At 37.4% G+C, this 20610-nt stretch overlaps 1 long non-coding RNA gene across 1 annotated transcript; it reads left to right on the top strand.

The window, feature by feature from the left end:
- The first annotated feature begins 744 nt into the window (after positions 1 to 744).
- Positions 745 to 3677, top strand: LOC112606911. The gene is made up of 2 exons (XR_003115705.1): positions 745 to 847; positions 2369 to 3677. It is a non-coding gene; the product is annotated as an uncharacterized LOC112606911 (long non-coding RNA).
- The last annotated feature ends 16933 nt before the right edge of the window (positions 3678 to 20610 follow it).

Consider the following 20610-nt stretch of genomic DNA (forward strand, 5'->3'; position numbering starts at 1 on the left):
AATGGGGAGGGACAGTGCCAGGCTAACAGCAAGGTGATCCAATATAGTAGGATGAGTTGTATTTGATGAAAAAGAGCCAGGCAAAGTCATCTACAGGTCCTGGGGATAGGTGAACTGGGCTCAGATAAAATAAAAGCTGATGGGCATCTTAACCTATCCCTTGGGCTGACCTGAGCCCGTGATTACATTTTTGAAATTTAAAAAAACGTTGGGTTATCTTTGGAGGACAGAATTTTCTTTTTCTGCCTGTCTGTGTATCCTGTTATATATAAGCATTTCCTCCAACTGGTCTGGATGGGCAGTTTTCCTTATGATCTTTCCATAGTACTGGTAGGGATATAAAAAGCCCAAATGCAAAACATTTCCCTAGGAACCAAATTTCTCAATCCCTACTTTGAGTTTTTTCCTATGTAGGAAAAGGATAAGGTTCTCAGAAGAGTTTTCTCTTCCTGAGTATGTATGTTTGAGAATTGTTCTTATCCATCTCTATCTCTCACAAGAGACGGCAAACAGGAAGGGGGAGAGTTAAAAGTTCCTGAAAAAAGGGCCCTTGATGAAACTGAACTCTGTGGGTGCAAAGTGCCTGAGATCGATTAGTTTTGGCAACCCCAGTTATTCCAGTGTCTCTCATCATCTGTAAAGTTAATAAGGGCTGATAAGGGATCATGAGGCAGGGTACTGGTTTGTATTTCCAGACTCATAAATATTTCAGAATACCATTTTTTTTTTTTTTTTTTACAATCAGATACATTAGTTTGCCAAGTATGCTGCTGGATGTTCATTCAGCACTAGTGTTTAACAAAAGCCTCGTTTTAAAATCAGAGGATGTGAGCGGGGGTGCCTCGAGGTGTGCATCACTTGTTATTGTACCTGGCTTTCAAATGCATGTCCTAATTCGAGTGAGAGAGTTGGTATTTGACCTCTAGAAACTGCTGCTGTCTACCTTGAAAAATATATTGTTATGTTCTATGGGCAAAAAAGCATCAATCTTAGCTACACCTTCATATTCTTTCTCATTCTCTAGCTCCACCAGTGTCCTTGTGTTTCTTTGTACTTCACACTATGGACAGTAGAATCAGGCACCAAAGGGTGAATTTAATTTGGAACAAACCTCTGTCTTGATAGAACTGCCTTTACCCGGGCTCAAACACAGCAACCTGCAATTTCCTGAGGCTGTGCCTCACCTAGCGCTATCACAGGCTCTAAAAATTAAGTCCAGCCTCAGCATTTCTCATAGCTAACCCAACTACAGCAAAAAAGGGGTATAGACACACAAGTCAGCCAAGTAGCAATGGTTTTCTCCCTGATGTAATCAAATGGAGTGCACGGATATCACTTGATTAACAGCTGCGGTATTAATTTCCCTTTTTGGTTGCTTGACTCACAGCAAGAATCATGTCAAGGCAGCAGAGAAGCAATTAAATTGATTTTAATCTTTGTCAGAGAAGATAACATGCCTCCTTCTCTTCTCATTTAAATAATTAAAGTTTCAGTAGGTATTATTTCTGGCTTTAAAGAAATTGGTATCTTAATGTAATAGAATCCTTGTAATTATATACTTAATGGTCCTTAATAAGTTAATCATGGTTTTTCATTTAACATGTATTTTTTACTTATTAAACTTTTATTTGTTATAGTATCTTTGCTTCAAGAAGAAGGGGGAAAACACAAAGAATGATAGATACAAAACAGTTCTGTCATTTCTTGTATTAATCCTTTCAGCATTTATTTTCTTCTTCTTTCATGCTGTCTTGGACTAAAATTTGAAGCAATTTTTTTACATTTCAGTTCATTTAAAAGAAGCCCACTTATTTTAATACCAACATATTTAATTTTAATAATGATAAAATTTGGGGCTTCTATGAAAACTTCTTTTAATAACAACATACTTAATTTTAATAATGATGGAAGTTCTTGGCTTCCGTGAAAACTTCCTTGTAGAATATCATATTACTTAAATTGTATTGAGTTCCTTTAAACTTAAAATTTCATTAAGATCTTAGAGAAATATTGGAAAAACATTGCAAATGGTTTTATTCCTCTTCAGTATTCAGTCAGACATTATATAGTTATTTTACTACTCACCCCAACATTGTGAGATGCATTTCAGAGAAAAGGAAATAGAGAAAAACAAATAGGGGCAAAATTCATCACAGCCTTACTTGTTAGATACTGGATTTTAGCTGTAATGCATATGTAGCCTATATAATGTTGAGCATTACATAATTTAACTATATAAACCCCAGTTGCTACCAATGAGGGGAGTGACAGAGGAAGTGTTATCCTGGAGAAAGCCTACTTCTCAATGCAGATTCCTATCAAGAAATGAGCTTTTCACCAAAAGGTTTCAAAACTGCTTCCTTTTCAGGATGCTGAACACTGACTAAGAGGAGAGAGCACACATTACATGGAGACCATGGTCCCTGTACCAGAAACATTGAGAGTAGAGAGAAGCAAAGCCAGCCTCGTGGAGCTAGTCCCTTTATCCAGGGTCTTGGAGGGATACAGTCTTCTGTAGAAATTAAATAAAGACTGAATTATTCAATGGGTATTTTGAGAAGAGAGCCACTGTAGGCTTATATACTGTGAATTGCAAAATGTTATTGCCTCTGGGTGGACAGGTTTTAAAAAGACATTTTTTTTTTTTTCCTCCTGGCATGGCTGACAAAGGGAAGGCAGGGTGTCAATCCCACCTTTCCCTTCCCTTGCCCAGTGCATCTTTATGTGCACAACCTGCACAACTGTATGTGGTTTGCAAACATGCATAAGCAAAGACTAACAGCTTCTGAAACAAACTCTGAATCAAAGAGGGAGCATATTAATGCAGATGGCAGAGGAGGTGAGCAGCATGGGCAGACAGAAGCATCACAGAGACTGCAAGAAGAATGCGCCAGACCAGCTCCTAGTGGCCACACTGATTGAGAATTATCACCAGCTCTTTAGGATTTGGAAACTTGGAAACACATTACATGTTCTTCCTAGTTTGTTACAGAGTATATGTGTGTACTTCTGTCTCTTAAAAATATTTAATTTTAAAGAATTGACATGTAAAGTTATATGTGTTTATCATGTATAACACAATATTTTGAAGTACAGTTCTGTGTCATAAGGATATGTTCTGAGAAATCTATCAATTTTGTCATTGCATAGACATGATAGAGTGTACTTACACAAACCCAGATGGTATAAACTACTACACACCTAGGCTACATAATGTAGCCTATTGTTCCTCAGCTATAAACCTGTATAACATGTTACTGTACTAAATACTATAGACACTGGTGAGTATTTATGTATTGAAACATATGTAAACATAGAAAAGATGCAGTAAAAATATGGTATTAAAATCTTATGAGACCACTGTAGTATATGAGGTCCATCATTGATTAAAACATTGTTATATGGTGCATGACTTTATATATGCATTGTGGAGTGGCTAAATCTAGTTAACTAACAAATGTGATACATCACATAGTTATTATTTTTTGAAGTGAGAACACAATATCCACTCTCTTAGCATTTTTCAGGAATACAGTGTATTAACTATAGTCACCATGCTGAATGGTAGATCTCTGGAACTAATTTCTCCTATCTAGGTGTAATTATGTACCCTTCCATCAGAATCTTTCTAGCCCCACCCCACAAACACCCCATAATAAAGCCTCTTGTAACCACCATTTTACTCCTTATTCTATGAGAATGGCCTTCTTTGTCTCTCCTTATAGTTTTTGACTTAATGTCTATTTTGCCTGATATTAATACAAGTATACTTACTCCTGCTCTCTTTTAGCTTCTACTTGAATAGAATATCTTTTTTTGTTCCTTCATTTTCAGTCTGTGTGTCTCTATAGGTAAAGTGAGTCTCCTGTAGGCAGCAGATAGTTGGGTTGGCTCTTTTTTTTTTTTTTTTTTTTTTTTTAAATCCATTCCAGCCACTCTATGTATTTTGATCAGAACACTTTATCCTTTTACAACCAAGGTAATTATTAGTAGATAAGGACTTACTACTGACATTTTGTTTATTGTTTTCTCATTGTGTGGTAGACTGTTGTGTGTGTTTTTTATTACAGGGTGTAACTTCAGTCATTCTCAATCAATCTTAATGCTCTTGGTTCCTACATTGCTGTCAGCATTGAGGATGTTAGAGTGCAGAGTATCAAAACCAGCATTTATCAGAAAGAAAGGATGTTTACACAAACATTAAGGCATGGAAGAGAGTCAGTGGGGTAGGGGTGGAAAATGAAAGAATATCCTAGGCTGAGGAAATCATTGAAGCAAGAGCATGGTGTATATGAGCATGGGTTCTTTTAGAAACTATCTTAACACCTGATCAAATGTGGGTGTTTCTTGAAACTGCTGAGCTGATTATGGCACATTCTCTGTCCTGGAGGAGTTGGATGCATTCTTACATCTACCCTATTTGATCCTCATACAAATTTTATGAATTAGATAAGAAACATCTTAATAACTAAAAGTCACTGAAGAGAGAACCTCAAAAAAAGTACTTTAAAAAAGTACACAAGACTTAAGTTTATGCAGCTAACTCTAGGAATGCTGGGACTGGAACCCAGCTGCCTGGCAACTACCGTGGTGCTTTCAACCAGATCAGAGAGGGGCTAGCTTTTTCCTGCTTCTTCCCCAGGTAATAGAGAGAGAGAGAAAAAAGCATTATTGTTGTTATTTTATTATGATGATTATTACTATTATCAGATAGTGAGGGGTGAAGGAAAAGAGTACAGCTAGACCCTTTCATTTCTCTCTGCTAGTAGTGAATATGTGGAAAATCCTTGCAAGGTGAGTTAGCAGATGTGAAATGCAATGAAATGTGTGTGGGGGCATAATAAAGTCAATTAAAGGAGTTCTGAGTATTTGCAGAGCAAGTTTGTTCATCTGTCTCAACAACTTTAAAGATATTTTTATTTTAATAAGATAAATAGTTAACTCATCTTGCCAAATAAGCTTTCTGCTAACAACCATATACCTCTCCCATAACACTAATCGCAAAGTTATTTCTAAAGTGATTCCAGCCCTGTTTGGGCAATCAGTATTATTTACTCTATTTCTTCTAGTCCCTAGCACAATGTCTGGGCTAGAGGATTCATTTGATCACTCAGGAAATATTCATTGAGAACCTACTATGTGGCAGTCACTATTTTAAGTACTTAGGACATAGCAGTGAAGGAAGTAGATATGATTCTTTCTCTAATGTAGCTTATATTTTGATGGAATATTTCTATAAATAAATAAAGATATGTTATAAAGAAACTTAAAGAGATGTGATAATGATGACATGGGATAATTTGCTTGGGTGCCCAGGAAGGTTTCTTTGAGGAAGTGACATTGGAACTGAGACTCAAATGTCAAGTTTCAAATGTAGGAAAAAGCTTTGCATGTCTGAAAAATGGAAAGATGGATATTATGGCTTGAGGCTGAAGGGGCAAAGAAAGTGGTGTGGAGATGAGTGGAAGGATTCCAAGGTGGTCTTTTCACAGAGGAGGGTGAGGGAGCTAGGTAATGTCAAAAGCTGACCCATGTTGCTAGGCTGTCAGAAGTACCAGGCTACAAAGATTCTCCAAAACTTAATTAAATTTAAAAATATTTGTGCTCCAAAGAACACAATCAAGAAAGTAAAAAAATAACCTACCAAATGGGAGAAAATATTGGCAAATCATGTATCCAATAAGAGGCTTGTATTCAGAAATATAAAGAACTCTTATAATTCAATAGATAAATAAACCAATTTAAAAGGTGGGCAAAGGAGTTGAATAAATGTTTCTTTAAGGAAGAGATATAAATGGCCAATTAACAAATGGAAAGATCCTCTTCATCTTTAGTTATCAGAGAAATGCCAATCAAGTCATGAAATACTCTCTCATACCCACTAGATGGCTAGAATTTAAAAAGTCAATAACAAGATGTTGGCAAGGAAATGGAAAACAATCCTCATACCCTTCTGGGAATGTAAATGGGAATGTTAAATGGTGCAGCTGCTTTAAATGTCAAATGGTCCAGCAATTCTATTTCTATGTATATATACCCAAGAGAAATGAAAGCATATGTCTCAACAAAAACTTGTACACAAATGGCATTATTCATAATAGCCAAAGGTGGGAATAACTCAAATGACCATCGACTGATAAATGAACAAAAAAATGTGGCATATCCATACAATGGAATTGGCCATAAAAAGGAATGAAATGCTAATACATGCTACAACATGGATGGAATTTGAAAACGTGATGGTAAGTGAAAGAAGCCAATCACAAAGGGCCACTTATATCATTCCATTCATGTGAAGTTTCCAGAACAGAGAATTCTATGAGTCAGAAAGTAAATTAGTAGTTGCTTGGTGGTGGGGGATGAGAAGACAGGGGTAGTAGTTAAAGGGTAAAGGATTTCTTTTTGAGGTGATGAACATGTTCTAAAATTTGCTGTGGAGATAGTTGCATAAATCTGTAAATATATTAAAAGTCACGACATTGTACACTTGAAATGGGTGAATTGTATGGTGTGCGAAATACATCTTAATAAAGCTATTTTAAAAAAACACTAAAAAAGCTCCCAAAGCCTAAGGTACACTTTATACTACCCAAGAGATTCAGGCTCTTCAGATAAAATTTACTACTTCCAGATTAGAATACTTTTGTGCCCAAGGGAGAATCATCAATGAGGCTATTCTTAGAACACAAAGCTTTCCTTCCTAAAATACTGGAAAGGAGCAACACCTTGAACACCACAGGAAACCCATAAATATCTAATTTGCACCACTGCATGATCAAAGCAGCTTGCTTCTTCCACTCATTAGCAACACTCAAAAATATATTCTAGCTCTTTGCCTGCTGAAAGGGATATTTACATTTGCTCTTAGCACGAACTAAATAAGCCCTGTTTATGCCTACAGTTTCTCTGCAGCTCTGGTCCACCTGAACTGTGTTTGGAAAGTAGATAGAGAGCTGTTCTGGGACAAACACGGTGGCAGAAGGTGTGAGTGTTGTATGAGAAATCATTTAAATTAATGCATTTGGAATCATGAATTTCAAAGTAACTCTAGAATTAAGAATCTTTCAGCTTCCTAGATGACAAGAAATTGGCCATTGTATTTGACTACCTGTAACATGCCCTTTGTCTTGCAGATGAACTGGTCATAGCAGAGGCAAATTTTAAGCCCTTTAAAATAGAAAACACCACTGTACTTATTTATCACTGTACTCTTTAATCTATAATTTAGTGGTTTTGTGTATAACATGTGTTCAGTGATGTTTAAATTGAATTTTAATTAATGGATTACCTCGAGAACAAGTTCAAGAAAAATTTCAATGATTGAAATTAATAAAATTGAACACATGATGAATGGTATTAGCCACCTGTAGGTCTGACCCACCCTGGGAGCTGGCATATAAATGGCTATCTGAACCAGAGTCTCCAGCTGCCAATCAGGAAGCCATGGAATTGATGATGCTACTGTAAGTTGATATGGAAAAAAATGGAAAGTCAGACTTTCCCAGTACAAATAATGCTCAACTTATAATGGGGCTGTGTACTGATAACCAATCATAGGTCAAAAATATCATAGGTTGAAAATTTAATACCCCAAGAAACCCATCATAAAATAGAAATATAGTAAACTGAACCGTTGTAAATTGAGGACTGTCTGTATTTTTTAGCCCAGTTTAAGGAAGACCTTGTAATTGGTGGACATAAGCATTCAGTTCACTAGACTGAGGCTCTGCTTGGTGGCAGAATAGTTCAGTAGGCTTTACCACAGTGTGCATGAGATATGTAATTTCCTCCACTATCATTATGGGACAAGGTTCCCAGGTGTTGACATATATGGAGCTGTATATTTGCCAGTCACAAGGATCAAATTTGTCTCTTCTCTTTCTCTTGATTCCACAATAATCAATCACAAGGTGCTGCCTGTGTGTGTGTGAGGTCCTATCTGAAAAAGCCTGTTGGCCTTCCTTTGAGAAAGAAATTTGACAGTGACTTCTTTCAGTTTCTTCCCAACCATTGCTCTTTCTTGTCACCAACAGAGCAGGGCCTGTTTTCCCCAGGCTTCTCTCTGTCCATTTAGGTTATGTGAATGAGTCTGAAATGTCCAAATATCCTAAACATGTTTTTGGCTATATGAGATATGCCTTGAAATCCAAAGTATAGGATACTGGTACCATCTTTACCACACATATGGCTCTTAGCACTTTACAGCTCAATTTTCTGCTTAAAAGGGTGCCGCTTACAAACCAGCAAATACAGCAAGTGACTAATTAGCCAAATTAATGAGGGCTTGTTTACTTGAAGTCCCCAGTGCCCTTGGAACTTGGGATGTTTCATTATTACAATCTGCAAGTGGTTTCCTGCAATTAATTTTTAACATACGGCTCTTGCCTCTTCTCAGTAATATCTAATATCCTAATACTTTAGAGAGGTTGCAAGATTTAACTCATTAATCCTCAAAAGGAACCACTGGAATACTGAAATAAAAAGGAATCATACTACTTTTTTTTGTCAACATTAATTTTGGCATACTTTACAAATGTTGTCTTATAGGTCTAGGGGAAAATTGGTAAAGATCAAGTATTTAGGACCATTCTGATAAAAGTGTGGAAAGGAAGAAACACAGGTGTATGTCAAAGGAATTGCTGTTTGCTACAGAATGAAAGATGAACAAACTAAAAACGTCAGTCCACTTACTTCTAGCCTTTTATAGGGTCAGCTTATTAGAGACAAACCTAAATCTAACTAAGCACATGAAAGTAAACAATCAAAAACAAAGACAAAGACAGAATATTGAAAGCAGCAAAATGAAAGTCATTTATCACATACAAGGGATCCTTAATAAGATTAACAGCTGATTTTGCAGCAGAAAGCTTGGAGGAGAGAAGGCAGTGGGATGACATATTTAAAGTGCCAGCAGGAAAAAAGTTAACAAAGAATTCTATTTCTGGCAAAACTGTTCTTCAAAAATAAAAGTGAACTTAACATATTCCCAGATAAACAAAAGCTGAAGAAGTTCATCGCTAATGGACTTTCCCTACAAGAAATGCTAACGGGAGTCCTTCAGGCTAAAATAAAATGAAACTAGACAGTAACTAGAAGCCATATGAAGAAAGACATAACTCTGGCAAAGGTAACCACAAAGGTAAACATACACACTAGAATTACTGTGTTTTTGGTTTGTAACTTCTTTTTGGTTTTCTATATAATTTAGAAGACACATACATAAAACAGTAATTATAAATTCTATGTTAATGGACATGAAATATGTAAGTATAAATATTGTGACAACAACTTGGTGGAGACAGAAAAGTATGGAAACAGAGTTTTTGTATTCTATTAAAGCTTAGTTGGTTTCAATTCAAACTAGATTGTTATAGACTTAGTATGTTAGTTATAATTTCCATGGTAACTACTAAGAAAATAACTTTGAAAATATAAAAAAAAAGAAATGAGGAGAAAATAACCTAGTACCCTAGAAAAAAGTGAATCAAACACAAAAGAAGATAGTATTGGAAGAATTGAGGAACAAAAAAAATATGGAACATATAGAAAACAAATAGCAAAATGGCAGAAGTACTCCTTCCTTATCGGTAATCACTTTAATGCAAATGAATTAAACTTACCAGTTAAAAGACAGAGACTGTCACAATAGATTTAAAAGAGGCTTGTAGTAAGGTGTACATCTAAAGCACATGAAGAAGTAAGCATCTCCAGCTCACTCAGAAGGGAGAGCTTATTGTTGTATTGATGACTGAATTCTAATCCATCTCAAATTATCAGTTCCACTTTTGCTTCAAACTTAACAATTTTAATAATTCTATCTTTGTATTTTGATAAAAGCCAATCTCATATATTTGGGACTAGGCTACTATCTTAGTTCATTTTGTGCTGCTGTAACAGAATACCTGAGATTAGATAATTTATAAAAAACATAAATTTGTTCTCTTACGGTTCTAGATACTGGGAAGTCCAAGATCAAGGCTCTGGCATCTGGTGGGGGCTTTCTTTCAGTGTTCTTACAAGGCAGAGGTGCAGAAGAGAGAGAACTCATTTTCACAAGCCCCTTTTATGACAGCAGTAAGACATCATGACCTATGTAACTCCCCAAAGGTTCCACTATCCAACACTGTTGCAATGAGGATTCAGTTTTCAGTATAAGAATTTTAGAGGGGATACATTTGGATCATAGCAGCTACAATATGGTATCAAGTTTGGAATGAATATTCCCAAGAGAAAAAAGGTTTTTTTCTTTTCTTTTCTTTTTTTTCTTTTTACTATCAACCGGCCAAGTAGTATTTTTAAAACATGGCATCAACATGTTAAGCAAATTTACATTTAAGAAACAGTGGAGGAGATGTAAAAAGGAAGAGCTGACATCATTAAATGAATGGAAATATCAAGAACAAAAGAAAAATGCAGAGTCTGTACATGCCCATTATTCACTCTGAATGTAGAAAGAATAGGTTTTGAGATAGTCTTCAATGAAAGGGAGCCTCGTTTGTTGACTTGTGTGGAAAAAAGCATATTCCTAGTGTAGGAAGGAGGTAAAATGGGTGTTGGGTAGAACATAGGTTTGGAAGTTAAGAAGCAAAACAAGCTATGTAGTCCATTCCTCCTTGCAATGAGTGACAAACTCAAGTGCTTTGAGAAAAGAAGCAATGAACTCACCCTGAAATATTTGGATTTATACCTAACACTAAGGAAGACAAATAATAAACTGTTAGTAGCCTAACAACTCTGATGTGGTTTGGCTGTGTCCCCACCCAAATTTCATCTTGAATTCCCATGTGTTGTGGGAGGGACCTGGAGGGGAGATAACTGAACCATGGGGGCAGGTCTTTCCCATGCTGCTCTTGTGATAGTGAATAAATCTCACAAGATTTGACAGTATCATAAAGGAGGGTGGGCAGCTTCCTGCCCAATCTCTCTTTTTGCCTGCTGTCATCCATTCAAGATGTGACTTGCTCTTCCTTGCCTTCCACCTTGATTATGAGAGTTCCCAGCCACATGGATCTGTAAGTACAATTAAACCCCTTTCTTCTGTAAATTGCCCAGTCTCAGATATTTCTTTTTCGTCAGTGGGAAAACAGACTAATACAAACCCTCCTCTAATTTTTTTGATGCATCATCTTCCCAAGATGTTTCTCTGTAAAAACACTTTGATTAATCCATTGATAAAAGTATAAAATGTAAGCTCTGCTATGGTCTAAATGTGTCTAATTTTGTGTCTCCCCAAAATTAATATGTTGAAACTGAATCCCCAATGTGGCAGTATTAAGAAGTGGGGTCTCTGGGAGCCCTCATGAATGGGATGAATGCCCTTATAAAAGAGGCCTAGGAACTTGTTTTCTTCTTCTACCATGTGAGGATGCCACAAGAAGGCACCAGTTTTGAAGCTGAGAGAGAATCCTCACCAGACAGTGAATCTGCTGGCACTGTGACCTTTGACTTCCCAACCTCTAGAGCCATGAACAACATATTTATGTCATTTATAAATTACATACTCTCAAATATTTTGTTATAGCAGCCATGGACTAAGACAGAAATTGGTACCAAGAAATGGGGTATTGCTGTAACATACCTAAAAATGTGAAAGCAACTTTGGAATTGGGTAATGGATAGAGATCAGAAGAGTTTGGAAGTTCATGCTAGAAAAAACCTAAAATGCTGTAAATAGTGCATTAAGGATTGTTCTGATGACAGCTTAGAAGGGAGCTTTAAAGCAGACTCAACCTTCTTAGAGATTATCTAAGTAGATGTAATCAAAAGGTTGATAGAAATATGGATAGTAAAAACCATTTGGACATGCTATTGGTAACTGGAGGAAAGGCCATTCTTGTTTTAAAGTGGCAAATAACTTGGCTGAGTTGTGTGAATCCTAATGCTTTTTGGAAGGTAGACCTTCTGAGTGATGAAATAAGATATTTAGTAAAACAAATATTTTAGCAAAGTGTTGAAGGTATGGCATAACATTTCTTTTCTATTTACAGTAAAAAATTAGGAGGGAGAAATGAATTAAAGGTAGAATTTATAATAAAAAAGGAAGCAGAACTTAAATACTTGGAAAATTCTCATCCTGACTATATTGTAACAAATAGGAACTCATGTTCAGGACTGTCGTCATTTTTGTATGGCTATAAGAAAATACCTGAGACTTGGTAACTTAAAAATAATAAAAATTTATTTTCTCATAACTCTGAAGAGTAGGATGCCCAGGATCAAGGCACTAATAGGTTCAGCATCTGGTGAAAGCTTGTTCCTCATGAATGGTGCCATCTAGGTGTCCTCACATGGCAAAATATCAGAGGAGCTAAAAAAGGACTGAAGCTAGTTTCCTCTGTCCTTTTTATAAGACACTAATCCATTTCCCCAAAGGTCCCACCTCTTTAATACTATTACCAAAATGCTGGGCATTTGGTCTAGGTCTGGCTGCTCACTGCACAGAAATCCAATCACTGAGACAATAAGTATTGCCAGGGAAGAAGGCTTTATTATATTATGGGTGATGTCAGCTGGAGGGATGGGAGCCAAACCTCAAACCCATCTCCCTCTCAACTGACTAAAATTGGGGGTTTATATATGGGGAAGGAATATAGTTATGTGCAGGAAAATAGGAATTATTGAGGGATAAGGACACAATCATGATGAATGAGGGGCCTGCTGTCTCATTGTCTGGATGCAGTCTTCTGGTGAGTTTCAGTTCCTTGATACTATCTGGGAGGCCTGAGGTTTCTTGAGAAAGGAACTCAGATAAGACAAATGTAAGTTTCCAGCTTTAAGACTGGGAGAGTCAACTCCAGTCTATTCAAAAACAGTTTTTGAAGTTTATTCAAAAACAGTTTTTGAAGTTTATTCAAAAACTGTAACCATCAGTTCTTTGGGGAAGTTGAGCCAATTTCCATATCACTATAATGGGGATTACTTTTCAATTTAAATTTGGAGAGGTCACACATTCAAACCATAATAGGGACCAAGAACACCAAGGGTGTGGATAAGAAGGTCAGTATAGATTGGCCCTGTGCTATTCATCAAAACAATGGAAGTGTGACCCTGAAGGCATTTTGGAGATAATTGGGGCTGCCACTCCCATCACAGGTCAGAGTGCCAGTTGGTTGAGGGCAAAATGACTTCCAGGAAGGGGTCTATGAGACCTTGGGTCTTACTGCCCAGCACCACCTCAAGGCTCTGCAGCATGCATTCCAGTGCAGTACTCCTTGGCCCCCACCAGGTTCAGCTCCAGCAGGCCTGGTGCAGTTATGGCTGCTCCTCCAGAAGGCATAGAGAGTAAACTTTAGAGGCATCTACATGGTGCCATCTCCATTGGTGCCCAGAGTGCATGAGCTGTGGGATAATAGATGCCTCCACCTAGATTTTATAGGGTGCCCCATAGAGCCTGCTGGTTCAGGCAGAGAACTGCCATAGTAGTAGGGCAACCACAGAAAGCCCTCACTAGGGTATTGTCTAGTGGAGCCATAGAAGCAGGGTCATCTCCAAGACACCAGAATGAGAATGCTAAAGACACCAGGGTGCAATTCAAGCCTGGGAGAACTATAGGCAGGTGACATCAACCCACGAAAGATGCAGTGTGGGCTGTGCTCAGTAAAGCCATGGAGATGGGGCTGCCTGGAGCTTTTGGGGGCCCAACCACTCCCTCCCAGAAGGCAGGACATAGAATCAAAGAAGATTATTCTTCAGCCTTAAGATTTAATGTGGTTTTCCTTGTTGGATTTTGGATTTACTTGGGACTTGTTACCTCTTTCTTTCCTATTTTTTTCCTTTGAAATAGGAATATCAATCCTATACCTATGATATTTTGGAGACACGTAGTTGTTTGATTTCACAGGTTCACCTGGAGGGAGATTTGCCTTAGGATGAATTGTACCTTGAGTTTTACCCAGGTCTGGTTTAGACGATATTTAGGTAAGACTCTGAGCTTTTGACTTTTGACTCGATGCTGAAATAAGTTAAGACTTCTGGGGATACTGGGGTTGAATGAGTGTATTTTGCATGTGAGAAGGACATCAATTTGGGGGCATCAGGATCAGAATGCTATGGACGGAATATTTATGTACCTTCCAAAATTCATGTGTTGAAACTTAATCCCCATTGTGGTAGAATTAGGAGATGGGGTCTTTGGGAGATGATTAGGTTATGAGGGCTCCACCCTCATCATTCATAGGATTAGTGCTCTTATAAAAGAGGCCTGAGGAAGCTTGTTTGCCCTTCTTACCATGTGAGGACACAGAGAGAAAGTGCCATCTATGAAGTGGGGAGAGAGCCTTCACCAGACACTGAATCTGTTGGTATCCTGATCTTGTACTTCCCAACCTCCAAAACTGTAAACAATAAATTTCTGTTTTTTATAAATGATACGGTCTAAGATATTTTGTTATAGCAGCTCAAAGGGACAAAGACAAATTTCTTCACCTGGATTCAAAGCCTTCCACAATCTGGTTCTTACCTGCCTTCCTATAGTTTTCTCTCTTTTTTTTTTTTAAGTCTTACAGCTTCTCAGGAAGCAGGTTGTTTAGAAGTCACAGTTATACATATTTTTGATAAATCTACTGTTTTAAAAGAGTAGATATTTGGATGTAATAATTATTTGAAGACAAAAATAACCAAAGAATGTCCTCATATTTTTGCATCCCTTAATCTTTAAAAGCAGGGTGTTAGTTTTCCTTGCATAGTTTCTTTGCCTTTCTTGACCCCTGAGAGGTGTTCTATTGTCAGGCCAGATTTTGGGGGGTTTTGATACAGAATAAGAAAGATAGGTGGAAAGCATAGAATAACTGAAGTGGGCAGTCCTGGAGGAGATGAGGTTTTTGTTTGTTTGTTTTGTTTTTTAAAAAGTTTTGAGGAGAATGGTACCAGACAAGTTCCAACATTTGAAGAAAATAAATGGGAGAAAAATAATGAAAGTTTTAAAAAACATTAACTGTGGGCTCTATATTCTCTTCCAATGCAATCCAAAATAGCTGAGAAATTTTGATATTACTTAGGTTGCTGAACAGTATTTGGCTGACTGTGCACTGCTGAGGCTGAATCACATGTGTCCTGGTGTCAGTAGGACTACACAGATGATAGTGAAGTTCTGGAAACCCAGTGAACATTGAGAAAAATTTGAATTTAAAGGTACTGACACCAGTCTTTTTCCAGTATCATTTCTGAGATGAAAATTTCTGTTGTAGTTAGAGTTCTCTCAAAGTCATCTGTCAAGACTCAGCTTCAGAGTCACCTTCTCTGCAAAATCTTTTCCTGGTATTTCCTTTTTCCCCAGGGGAACTGACTCTCTATCCTTTGGGTCTCACTTCTCTCTCATACAGAATTCTCTTGTTATCCCTGTACTACTTGACTGAATTTATTTGTTTCCCTCTCCAACTGATTGTGAGTTCTTTGAGGACAGGAGCCATGTATCTTTGTAGCCCCAGAGCCTGGCATTGCACCTGGCACATAGTAGGGACTTTATGGACATTTGTTGAACAAACAGCTGCTTAGTCAGTGTTGGTTATTATTTCTCCTCATTTCATCCCCTGTCTACATACTGCTGTGTTTTTCAAAATGTTTCTTTTCAGTGGGAAGGAAGAACTGTATAAAATATCCCATAAAATATCCCAGCAGGTTCCCTGTCAGTCCCAGAATTTGCACTTGTAGATTGTGTAGTAAGAAGAACTGAGACAGGAACAACAGAAAGGAAATAATCACACAGGAGGGTGTAAGTTATTGTGAATATTTTAATTTCTGTGTTAGGTAGTGAGATCACTGGTGTTTGTTATATTTTAAACAAGCAAGCCAGCAAACAAATAAATAAATAAGAGCCGCATATGGACTAATGATGAACGTGAACCATAAATCAAGGGTAAGGTTAACCCAATTCTATGAACTTGAAGTAAATAAGACTATCTGGGAATTGCAGTACAATGGAGAAAAGAACTACAAGTAATGCACCTGGTACATTTGTCTCCTCTTGCATGTCTGAGATCCTTGCTGCCTTCTCAATGCTGACTTCATTTGTGGGACAGTCATAAATAATAGTGTACAATGTTTTGAAAGTTTCAGGCCTACGTGCCTCTATAGAAAAGGTATTCAAAGTTTATATTGAGGATTGCTCAGTTATGACTTCCTGCAGCTGGTCCTCAAGTTTTAGGCGCCTACAAATAATCTGGGGTATCTTGTTAATTTACCATTTTGAATCTCTGAACCCGTCTCTCAGTGACTCACTAGGTTTAATTGTATGATCCAAGAATCTAATTTTAAATAATCAATTTTTGGGATATTTTGATGCAGGTGATTTAAGAAAAATGTGTCATGATATGATGTTGGTTAGGCTCTTTTGGGAATATCAAGTTTAGCTACAGATTTCTCAGTGGTGTAGAGATGTACAAAGACTCTGAAGATGCTCTCAAGAAGAGCATCAGAAATGGTTAGAGTAATGGAAGGATTGATTTGAGGCATTTACTAGGTTTAAAGGATCTAAATGTGCTTAATCCTTAAAGCCTAGCTCAGCAACAACTAATGGGAGATGTGATAATGCTCTACAAATATTTGAACGGCATAAACATCAAAGATGGAGAGAAATTATTTGGCTTGTTAGAAACAGTGTGATTAAGAGTAACTAAAAATGACCTCTAGGCTGAATCTAGGATTAGCCTACTGAAAGTAAAGTGATTAGGTTTCAGGGTAGACTCTTAACAGAAGTGATAAATCAATACAGACAAAGGTAGAAAAAAAATTGATCCACAAATGAGTTGACTTCACTTATACTTAAAACCTGAGGAATGATTGCCCCCAAATTTCTTTTATTCTCCATTTTCTTTCTGCAGCACCCCGGGACCTCTCTCCCATGTGTTCTCATAATTGGCCTTGGTAGGTTTTTATTGGCCCTCTTGTCTTGTCTCTGGGGATATCACAATGCTGGCCAAAACTTGATTCTCCAAACTGGCAGCTGCTGGTCTCCCTTCTTTTCCTTCATTCAACAAATATTTGTTAAGGTTACTAATAAGTATCTTTCAAATATTTATTAAGGTACTATAGGCTCTATGTAACAAAACAGAGGCTCTGTCCTCATGAAGTTGATTTTCTGGGAGATTCTGATGGCACCCCAATGACCATGTTCTAACTAGAAATGGTTGAATTCTCACCAGTTCTGTCCCACCAGGGACAACCCAATAGTACCTGGTTGTGAGCTAACCTAGAAGACAGATAGCCAGGAGAAATGCAATTATAATAGAACCCAGCATGAGCCTGGTCCCAATAGTTCTTTCCAACCCTGCCTGACTCACCTCCTTCACTGCCTTATTTTATTAACTCAGCTGAATTTGCACCATTTACTCCAGCAAACGCTCCCTTTGTTCGGCATTGCATCACTGTCAGAGAAGTCTTCCAGGCAGGCAAGCTGGGGCCTTTCCCCCAATACTGTGTTTTGTGTGCGGCTCTCATAGGTGGCAGTTGAAGAGACAGAGACTAAGAGAAGACTGTCAGGTAAAGTAAAAAGAAAAAGGAAATACATATACAATTGATGAACTTGGTACCGTGTCTTCTCCCTGGCCCCCAAAAAGGATTGTTCTTTCTTTCTCTCTTGTGGCTCCGCCTTCTTTCCATCTCACACTGCAAGTGTGATTTGAAGATTTTTGTAAAGTGAATGAAAATAAAAGATCATCACTCACGTCAATCCCACTTTGCCTATTGACTGCGTGGCATTTCATGTAGATTGCTTCTCTGTCTCCCTCCTCTCTCTCTCTCACACACACACACACACAAACACACACACACACAAATGAGATTTTGTGATTTGCTCTTTTAAGGCTGATGTTCACTTAAAAACACACAAATGAAAAAACATTTAAATTTCATCCATATACAAATGTTTCAAGGAGGGACAGTAGGATAAGTGAAGATTAAGAATGGGGAGGGGTGGCTGACTACACCACACAAATCCACACTCAGAACCATCCTGTAATTTAACCCATTTCCTCCACTTCTTGGGTTCTGTCTGGTTCTTCTCATGTCATGGCTTCTGTCCTGTTACCCTGGATCCAGGTGGACCTAGAGCTTGACGGCAAAGACAGAGTCTTTTCTTTTTTGGTAATTCCCTGCCAGGAAAACATTGCAGGCCCTCATGCTTTCCATACACGATTCCCTTTAATTTCACTATAAGCGCATGCAACCTCCATCCCTTCAACTCCCACAGCTACACAAGAATGTGGATTGTACCACTTACAGGCTTGCCACCTCCTGTCTCTGGCTATTTTTCATTTCTATAGGGAGACAACATAATTGAGGGACAATTTTTGGACTTCAGGATTTTTAAAGAAGTTTTTAAAAAAATATTTTCTGGGTTGAACTTAGAACTGTGATCATCTTGATTAAAAGAGAGGACTCAGCTGCCCTCTGTGAAAAGTACGCATGCAGATGTTTCACAGTGATTAATGATTCTGGAGAGCCTTCCCAGGGTCATTTTCTCTGAGTATTATTATAAACTAGATGGGAGAGATTAGCAATAGTAATAAATGCAGATAAGAGAAAAGTCTAGAACAGGGCTGTTCATTATGGGAGCCACGAACCAGCCCTATGTGGTTATCAAGATTTGAAATTTAGCTCTCTTAATTGAGATGTGCTGTAAGTGTAAATTATACAGCAGATTATAAAAAACCCAAGAGAAAAAAATGTAAAATAGCCCATCATACATTTTTATAGTAGTTTCACATTGAAATAATATTTTGGATACATTGGGTTAAATTGTATTGGTAAAATTAAGCTCATTTCTTTTTACTTTTAAAAAATGTGGCTATGAGAAAATTAAAAATTACGTATATGCTCGTGTATATTTTTATTGGGTAGTGCTGGTCTAGAAAAAAGGTATCTAGGAATATATGCTCCTAATTAAGTTCACCTTACTTTTTCTGTAACACCTTTATTTGTATTTTTTCTGGTACTTCTTATATCTACCATTTAAACTAGCTTAGAATTAAACTGCCACCTTTGCTTTAAAAATATCTTTCACGTCACACCCAGGCATAATTATTTTTCTGCTACAACCGTGTTGCTATAGGAGCAAAGTTATAGTATAATAAAGAACAACTTGAGCTAATAACTTGTATATGAAAATAGTTACATCTTCATTGTGGAAGCCACGAGGCACCCATGCAGTTTCATTGCACACACAAATCCTTTTTATAATGATGCTTTTTCATTCATTTGGCATGCTTTTATTATTATTAATACAACAGCAAAAACTCCACATATATCAGGGTAAAAGCATCTATTTTGGATAATCAAACCTATAAATCTTGTGACTGCTCAGATATAGCCAATTAACTCTCCTTCCCCAGAACTGCAGTATACCATATGGTGCAAAAAGGGCGGTCACATACTTCTTGCAGTGCTTTTGACTGAGTGACATAGTCACAAGAACCATGGAAACTGGCGAGGAGGTACACATGTTTGGATTGCCCAAAACACTCATTTTAAACACTAATAAGAAATGTTTCTATTCTTTAAAATGTTGCCGTCTTTATTAACAATGTCAAAAGTGCTCATTAGTACTTTAGCAGAATCCTTCATTGTGCATTAGCAGACTCCTTCTTTATACCCCTGAGGCTCCATTGTTTGATAACAGAAGAGTTGTAAAAAAATAAACCAGAGGTAATACTTTATAAAGAACTCCAGTCACCTTCCATATCTACTCTGGGATATTGTTTTGTTTCTTTGCCTATTGCAGCAAGCCATCATTGTTGTGTGCCTATGTGCGTGCGTGTGTGTGTGTGTGTGTGTGTGTGTGTGAGGGAGAGAGAGAGAGAAAGAGGAGGGAGACAGAGAAGCAATTTACATGAAGTGCCACACAGTCAGTAGGCAAAGTGGGATTCACATGAGCGATGATCTTTTATTTTCATTCACTTTATAAAAATCTTCATATGAAAATTCCTGAAATTGTTAAATAGCTTGATTGCTGCTACCTAAATATTTTTTGAATTAACTAGTTATATCACTAAGGCAAAATACGTGCTTTGAAATTTCAAAGGTCAGGAAGTCACATTTCATGATCATATGAATTCTGGCTTGATTGTGTGTACATCCCCGGAGCACAATCTCTTTTGGACATCTGGGATTTCGGTTTTGTTGAATTAAAGTTGACCCACAATTCTAATGCTTTTTTTTTTTTTTTTTTTTAAAGCTATGTTTTTAGACAGTGGTTGCTTCTTAATTACTTTGAGCTTAAAATGGTAAACTTATGAAGTGCTTAGATTTGGTTTAAAAACCTGAACAAAAATATACTGAGAAAACTTTCATATTTGTACACTTCTCATTCAATACTGTTTCTTGCCTCCAAATCGCTTCCATAAAATATTGTAGATTTCAATTTCTGTTTGCGTTGTTCATCATTCCTTCAAACTATAGCTGACCTTTCCATAAATTTGTTTTTGGATAAAAATGATGACCTAGAAGATATTTCACCCAGTGAATCCCTGCCAAAACCGGATAAGTGGGGTCCAAAATATCCAATCCTATAAAAGGCAAAGTCACAATTTTACGAGGTTGATGGAATGGGGTGGGGGCGAGCCTATTCAGCTAGCTGCCATAGTTCTGGGGTTTGTCTGAGGATCCCAGTCAGCCTCC

This window comes from Theropithecus gelada, chromosome 1 (genome assembly GCF_003255815.1).
Source record: "Theropithecus gelada isolate Dixy chromosome 1, Tgel_1.0, whole genome shotgun sequence".
Classification (NCBI taxonomy): domain Eukaryota; kingdom Metazoa; phylum Chordata; class Mammalia; order Primates; family Cercopithecidae; genus Theropithecus; species Theropithecus gelada.